The 8,328-nt window shown below is 52.0% G+C and overlaps 1 protein-coding gene across 1 annotated transcript in view; it reads right to left on the bottom strand.

The window, feature by feature from the left end:
- LOC136569716 (zinc finger protein 345-like) overlaps positions 1–8,328 on the bottom strand; it is a 183,217-nt gene that overhangs the window by 33,495 nt on the left and 141,394 nt on the right. The gene's annotated exons all lie outside the window — the stretch shown is intronic.

Here is an 8,328-nt window from a genome sequence, read left to right as displayed (position 1 = left end):
TCAGGTCATTGCCAGGAGCAGGAAAGGGACTCTTTCTCTCTCACCCCTGAGGAGAAGCGTGTCCTTTCCAGACATGGGAAATTGTGGCCAGGCAGACCCAGTGAGTTGTGGTTTTATTTTCCCTGTAAATAGTTTTATTGATCCCTTCTGTTATCAATATTGTTTCTGTTCCATTTGTTCCTTATCTTGTTGCTGTTCCAAATAAATTGTTCTTATCCCAGCCCGGGATCTTTGCCTTTTGTGCTTTCCATGGGAGGCGGGAGGGCAGCGAGGGCAGCGCGGTTTTAGCGGGAGCGGGAAATTGGAGAATGCCATTCCTGAAGCCCGGCCCGTGGAAACTGAGCATCCCAGCTGGTGGCAGCCCTGGTGGCCATGGCAGCAGCCTTGGGAGCGGGTCCCTGGCTGGGGCTGTGGGAACCTCTTCCCTCTGGTGCCCAGGGACAGGAGTGGAGGGAGCGGCTGCAGCTGAGTCGGGGCAGGCTCAGGTTGGATGTCAGGAAAAGGTTTTTGCCCAGAGGCTGCTGGGGCCCTGGCCAGGCTCCCCAGGGAAGGCTCCCAGCTCCAGGGCTCTCTGAGCTGCAGCAGAGTTTGGCCAGCGCTGCCAGGCCCAGGCTGGCATTGTTGGGGTGTCCTGTGCAGGGCCAGCAGTTGGACTGGAGGATCCTGATGGGTCCCTCCCAGCTCAGCCAATTCTGTGCTTCTGGGATCCCATCAGCCTGGGGATGGGGCTGCCAATGGCTGCCATGGCAACGGGCTCTGGCTGCAGGCCTGAGCTGGTGTCCATGGCAACCACCCCTGGCATGGGGTCTCCATGGAGCTGCCAAGGTACTGAGCATAGCAACAGGGGGTTGGTGATGGTTGCCATGGAAACAGACCACAGCAACAAGGCCTGGTGGTGGTTGCCATGGAAACAGACCATAACAACAGGCTCCTGGTGATGGTTGCCTGCAAAGGATCAGATTTATAACAGGCCCTCAGAGGGGGTCCATGGGATCTTTTCAAGAGTCTCCAGGCTGTTCCAGAGCTGGAATGTCACATGCAGAGACAGGGGCTCCATGGAGACCTCCCAGGGCTTTCTGGGGATGGTAAAGAGCCATGTGGTCAGAGGCAGTCACAGCCATTCCATGGTGACATCCCAGGAGTCCCCAGGCTGCCAGAGCTGGGATGGCCCAGACACTCACAGGGGTTCCTGTCATGGGCACAGTGGGAGCTTCAGGCAAAAGCTTTTTTTCTTTATTGGAGAAACTCCTTCTGAGTCATGAGATGGAGAAATGACACTCAACAGCCACCATGGATCCTCAAACTCCTGCAGGGCCCCTAGACTCTTAAAATTCCTTCTAAGAGTGGAGACTGGGAGCGGCTGGATCCAATCCCAGTCCTAGAATTTTGCAAAGGTGAAAAAGATTGGACAGGTGGAATTCAAATTTAGCACAATTTGTCCCACAAGATTAACGATGGAATACCAGATAAATTAGTATAAATACAGCTCTGATTGCGTCTGATCATGATCGGACAGAAAGATCTTAAGCAGAGTTATTTACTTCACAGTTCAGGAGCTATAACAATTATTAGAATATTGTGCTCTAGGAAGCAACAGGGCGCCTTGCTGTAGTCATTGGAGCCCATTGCAGGCAGAGCCTCCTGCTCCAGCAGGAACTGCCTTTCCTGTGCCATCAGCAGGGCAGGTCCCGCTGCAGGAAAAGCCCCAGGCCAGCCCCAGCACAGGGAAGGCCTCGGGCACAAGGGCAGAGTGCCGTGCTGGCAGCTGTGCCAGGGAGAGCCTGAGGCACCAAAGGCACCTTGGCAGCAGCAGCTGCTTGCAGGCCATGGCCAGAAGCCTCCCTTGGCAGCCCGGCCTGGTGGCCACCACTGCAGAGCTGCTGCCTCAGGGCTCATTCCTGGCTGGCCTCTGAAAAGCCACTTCTGCTCCAGGAACCTGACTGGGAAGCCATTGGCCCCAGCACCTTGGGGACAAGATATTAATGACAAAACTCTTCATGCCAGCAGAGCCAAGGCAGGGGCAGAGGAAAGGGCAGAGCCAGGCCCAGGGGACAGGGCTGCCATGGTGATGGCTGTGAGGTCACTGCCCCTACAGCAGCCTGGCTGCCCTCAGCAGACATTCTGGCCAGAAGCGTTGTGAGGGCACCCAGCACAGCAGAGAACCCACACGACAGGAATTCTGCCACTGGGGAGGGCAGGGGGTTTCACTGGGTCAGGTTGGACCAAGCTCCTGATCTTGGATAATTCCTGGGATGGGGAATCCAATTCTCTAGAAAAACAGTTGCAGTTTCATGCCACTTTCATAATTGCAAAATATTTCCTGTTCTAACAAATGTAAATCTTCCCTCATTTAGCTTAGAGATATTGACCCTTGTTTTGTCACTGCAAGATTTGGGAGAAAAAAACTTTGATCTGTATTTTCCCATTTTCACAGACCTTGGAGAGGAGTAAAAAATCTCCCAAGATGGGGTCTGGAGGCCTCATCATAAAACCTGCAGGGAGAGTCTGCAGGCTCTGGGGTCAGTGGGGTGGAGACTGAGGACAGAACAGGGGTAGCCTGGGAGGGATGGAAGGGTGGTTTCAGAGAGGCTGGAGCTTTTCTTCCTAGTGGGAATGAGTCTGAAAAAACCATAATAGCACCAAGGGCAGCTTGGATGGTCCAGAGTGGACACCAGGAGAAAGGAATTTCCCTGCAAGGGCAGGGCTGTGGTGCAGCACGTCACCCAGCAGGAGCCTGGAGCAGCCCAAGGCTTTGTGTGGGCAGGCAGAGGCAGGCAGGAGGCAGAGCTGTCAGCAAAGGAAGGGGCCAGCCAGGTGGGGCAGCTGGGGGATGCCGACAGCCTGCAGGGACAGAGGCGCAGGTTTGCTCAGCACCAGAGACACCTTTGCCTTGCTTGTCCCCACCTGTCATCACTGACACCAGTGTTCTGCTCTACCTGGAACCTGGGGACACTTTCTCAGTCCTGTCCCTCAGAAGGATCAATTTTATGCACGAGAAACCACACTTTGAGTTCTTGAGAAGTTCTTTGAGCATGCTGTAAGGGACTGTGGCTGATGCATAGAGCACCTAAGCCCCAGAGGGTCATTACAGTCCTTGTGCTGTGTCCGTGCTGCTGAGCTGGGCCAGGCTCCTGGCCCAGAGGCAGCTCCTGGCAAGGGCAGCAGAGCTGCAGAGAGACAGCTCTGGCCAGGAGCAGCTCCTGGGCACAGCCCAGGAGGGCTGGGGCACTGCCAGGGCCCCTCTGGGACACCAGCAGGGCACAGACAGAGCTCCCAGGGGCTCAGCACTGGCAGGGGCTGTGGCATGTCCCAGAGGGGGCTGTGTCACAGCAGCTCCTCTGTGGCTGTGTCATGGAGACACAGAGCAGCTGGGATGTCAGCAAGGGGCTATGTGACAGCACAGAGTAGGCTGTGTGAGGTCACAGATTGGGGTCTGACATCACATAGTTTGTTGTGTGAGGTCACTGAGCAGCTACAGCATCATAGAGGGAAATGTGTGACATCACAGAGCAGGCTGTGAGATCATGGCATGGTTGTATGACATCACAGAGCTGGCTGTGAGGTCAAAGTATTTGCTGTGACAGTACAGAGTGTCAGTATGACATCACAGAGAGGGTTTTGTGGCATCACTGAGGGGGTTGTTACATCACACAGCTGTCTGTGACATCATAGTGTGAGCTCATAGAGCAGATCGTGCTGTCATAGATGGTGGCTCTGTGACATGAGGGAGTGGGTTGTGACATCACCGGGTGGCTGTGTAACATCATAGAGCAGGCTGTGACATCACAGAACAAACTGTGACATCGCAGTGTGACTCTTTGACATCAGAGTCTTCTGTGACATCACAGAGCAGCTCTGTAACATCACAGGAGCTTATGGGACATCACAGGAGATTGTGTGACATCATAGGAGGAAATGTGACATCACAGGGGACTGTGTGACATCACAGGGGGCTGTGTGACATCACACAGGGGCTCCATGACATCACAGGGGCCTGTGTGACATCACACAGGGACTCCATGACATCACAGGGACATGGGTGACATCCCAGGGGCTTTGTGACATCGCAGGGGCTGTGTGAGGTCACTGGGGAGGTCACTCTTCCCCGGCCCCCCTCACAGTTCCCCCCAGAGCAGTCCAACCCGGCTCGTGCACAGCGGGGTCCCCTGTCCCCCCGGGTCCCCCCGCCCCCGGCGCCGCAGCCTCCCCCAGAGGATGTTCCAGGAGATCGACCCCAGAGCCTGACACGGGGACGGGGGGCCGGGGCCCTGGGGGTGGCACAGGGGGACAGGGACCCCCCGGCAGCGTCCCCGTGTCCCCCAGGGCCAGAGCCTGGGCCAGGGCTCCTTCACCCTGCTACCAACGAGGCCTTGAGAGCACTGAAAAAATCCCCAGCAAGGGATCAGCAAAAACCAGATTGAATATTAAGCAACAGCAGCACAAAGTTCCTTGGCAAGAGTCACTCTGCTCCTGACTGGACACATCAGGCACACCAAGGAAACAAAGCAACAAAGAAACCAAACTAAATCCAGGTAATCAAACCAGCAATGAGCCAAGAACTGTCCCTGTGTGTGTGTGACACAAGGACAGTGAGGGCAAGGATGAAAGGAATACAGGCCACAAGCTTAACAGAGCTCAAACTTAACAGGACTTAACTTATATCTTAATCTTAACTGATACCTTCAATTTCACAATTAAGCAAAAAATAGCATTTAGCAGGATTTAATCTAACTTTTAACCTCTGACTTTGCAATTTAACAGAGGATTAACATTTAACAGTATTTGACTCAGCTTATAACTTATATTAAACATAGCAACTTAGGGAAACAACAACTCTTAGCGGTGTTGAGCTTCACTTAGACCTCGTGACTTAACCTTACCTACAGGCAATGTAGGTAAGGTTAAGTCATCCTGGCCATACTTGGCACCAACAGCTTTCTTTGGCAGGGTGAGAACAGGGATGTTGTGCCACGGAGGGAACAAAACCAGTTCCCAGGGCTGCTCCTACAGAAAGCAGGAGCTGGTTGGGCAGCAGCAGTGCCTGGAGCAGACAGTGTTTGTGATGAGCTGCAGAGGAGCTGAGCCCAGGGGCTGTTGGCCAAGGCCGAGCCCCAAGGAGCATTTCTCAGCTGGCAGGGTGGCCTGAGAAGGGGAGGGGGGAATGCAGCGGCACAGGGCCCATGGAACCAAGGGACCATTGTGACACTGTGGGCCCCTGTGAGGCCATGGGGCCATGGTGACACTGTGGGGCCTCATGGAATCATGGAGAGCACTGTGACATTGCTGGGCCTCATGGATCAAGGGGACAGTACTGACGCTCTGTGGCTCCATTGAATTTAGGGATCATTGTGACACTGAGAGGCCCCATCAAACCAAGGGTCCATTGTGACACCACGGGGTCTCATGGAACTGTGGAAACCATTGTGACACTTTGAGGTGTCATGGGACCAAGGGGCCATTGTGACACTGCGAGACCCCATGGAGCCAAAGGTTCATTGTGACATTGCAAGGCCTCATGGAATCATGGAGACACCATTAAGACACTTCACAGCCTCATGGAGCCACAGGGCCATTGTGACACTGTGGGACACCATGGAACCAAGGAGACCATTGTGACACTATGAGGCCCCATGAAATAAGCAAAGCACTGTGACACTCTGAGGCCTCATGGAACCAAGAGGCCTTTTTATACTATGGGGCACCAGGGAATCATGGAGACCGTTGTGACACTGAGGGGACCCATGGGATCATGGAGACCATTGTGATGCTATGAGGGCCCATGGAATAAGCAAAGCATTGTGACACTCTGAGGCTTCATGGAACCAGTGAGACCATGGTGACCCTGGGGGTCCCCACACAACCAAGAGGACCATTGTGATGCTGTGGGGCCTCATGAAACCAAAATGCCTTTGTGACACTGCAGGGCTGCATGGAACCAAAGGGCCATTGTGGCATTGCAGGGCCTCCTGTCATCAGTGGTTCATTGTGACACTGGGGAGCCAAAGGAGACCATTGTGACTCTGCAAACCCCCAGGGTCCATAGGTCCATTGTGACATTGCAGGGCTCATGGAACAGAGGAGTCCCGTGACATTGTGGGGCCTGTGGAACCACGGAGATCATTGTGACACTGCAAGGCCTCACATGGAATGGTTGGGACCATTGTGACACTGCAGGGCCTTATGGAACCTAGGGGCCATTGTGACATTGTGGGACCCCATCAAACCAAGGGTCCATTGTGATACTGCAGGACTTTGCCATTGTGACACTGCTGGACCCCATAGAAACAAGGCACCATTATGGCACTGTGGGGCCTCACGGATCCAAGGCACCATTGTGACACAAAACCAAGGGAGCACAGAACAGGTGTGGCTGTTTTGGCCTCCCATGGGCTGCCTAACTGGTCCAGCTGACCTTGGCATGTTGAGGGTCTCTTCTCATCTGCTGTTGAAGCACTGGGGCTCTGTGCTTTCCTTCCTATGGAAAAGAACTGTCCTTCTTCTCCAGGCACCCTGGCCAGATTTGGGATTTCATTTCCAAATTTCCTTATATCCAGGGATTATTCCAATAGGAATATTGTCAGGGCAGGTCTGGCTGGCAACGGTTTCACAATGGTCACCTCTCATTTGTCCCCAAAACACTGGGGAAGGCTCCGTGCTTTCCTTCCCATGGGAAAGAATTGTCCTACTTCTCCAGGTGCCCATGGCTGAGACTGGGTTTCCACCTTCAAAATTCCCGTAATTGAAAGACTGATCGCAGACAAAATCTGCAATTTTTGAGAAGTCTGCCTGGCCATGGCCTACTTCGGCTCTCACCTGCCTTCCAAACACTGGGGCTCTGTGCTTTCCTTCCTATGGAAAAGAACTGTCCTTCTTGTCCAGGTGTTCATGGCCAAATTTCGGGTCCACCTCCAACTTTCCCTATTGTGACAGACTGGAGGAGATTGTTGGCTCAAAACATTTTATGTGGGGGGGAGGAAGGGGCAGGTCCAGCCTTGCCCTGCCCTGGAAGCCCAGCCCTGCCCTGCCCTGGAACTCCAATCCCCCCAGAGCCTCTATCCCAGCCCAGCAGTGGCTGCCAGTCCCTGGCACAGCACAGGCAATGCTCCACAGCCACCTCTGCAGCCCCAGCCCAGCTCCTGAGGGACCAAATGAGCCCAAGCCCCTCCTGGGGGAAGGGCCCAGGAAGACCAAGGGGTATTGAAGGCTGACCACAAGGCAAGCACACATCTTGACCCTGGATCCTCTTGGAATTTCCATCTGAACAATGCTGAAATCCAGGAGTTGGTAGCTGTGTGTGTGCTTCTCTGTATCTTTTTTGTCTTTCTCTCTTTCTGTGTCTTCTTCTATTTCTGTGCTCCTGTAAATTTTGATTAACATTAAATTGAACAGGCTTAGAGTTTGTGAAGTTGAATGGGCCAAGTCAATGCTTTAAAAAGTGTTTTTGTTGGTTGAATGTTTGTCTTAGTTTGATATGAGAAGAATTTTAAAACGTAATATGAAATTTTTTGTGTCACTGACAATCTGTTAAACCACTGAGATACTGAACACACCTCTGTGAAACACAAATGTTAAAGATGAAAAAACCCAGGAACCTCCTCTTTCTTTCCCAGTCAACAAAGAAACAGTGGGCCCTGGCCCTGGCCCCCATCTCAACCAAACCAAACCAAACCAAACCAAACGAACCCAAACCAAACCAAGCAACCCTGCCATGGGCTGAGCCCCTTCCCCCCTCCCCAGGCTGCCCCACCCCCATCAGCCCCATTCTGACCAAACCAAACCCCAACAACTCCCAAACAGGAAAACAAAAGAGGCTACAAAACCCCAACCAGAACAAAGCCAGCCACAGCTATTAAAATCTTACCAAGTCCCCTCCATCCAACACAACTAAAACTAAATCTCCTACAACCTACAACCATGCAAAATAACCCTACAACTAAAACACAAAAAACCCTGAAACCAACCATAAAACCAATCCTAGCACAACCCAACCACAACCTCCACCACACGATGCCAGCAGGTCAGGTGTTAACTCTTTCAATACTTCAATCCTCCCATGAGTAAAAGAAAAAAAAACAAAATACAAGCTGATAAAAAGCCAATATGAAACCATCAAAGTAAGTAAAGAAAAAAATGAAATCCTAAATAAAAAAGAATAAAAAATATGTTACTCTTAAAACTAAAGTCCTCTTATAAACTATAAAGAAAAAACTCTTTTTCTTTATAACAAAAAAAAAAATTAAAATTCAAATTATTATCAAAGAAAAACCTCCATACTAAAATAAGCAAATGTTAAAATAACTTTAATTTCATAAAATGCTTAAACAGGGG

The sequence above is a fragment of the Molothrus aeneus genome, unplaced genomic scaffold, assembly GCF_037042795.1.
Source record: "Molothrus aeneus isolate 106 unplaced genomic scaffold, BPBGC_Maene_1.0 scaffold_19a, whole genome shotgun sequence".
Taxonomy (NCBI): Eukaryota; Metazoa; Chordata; class Aves; order Passeriformes; family Icteridae; genus Molothrus; species Molothrus aeneus.
The sequence above is the reverse complement of the archived record's forward strand: the minus strand, read 5'-3'. Positions and strand labels throughout refer to the sequence as shown.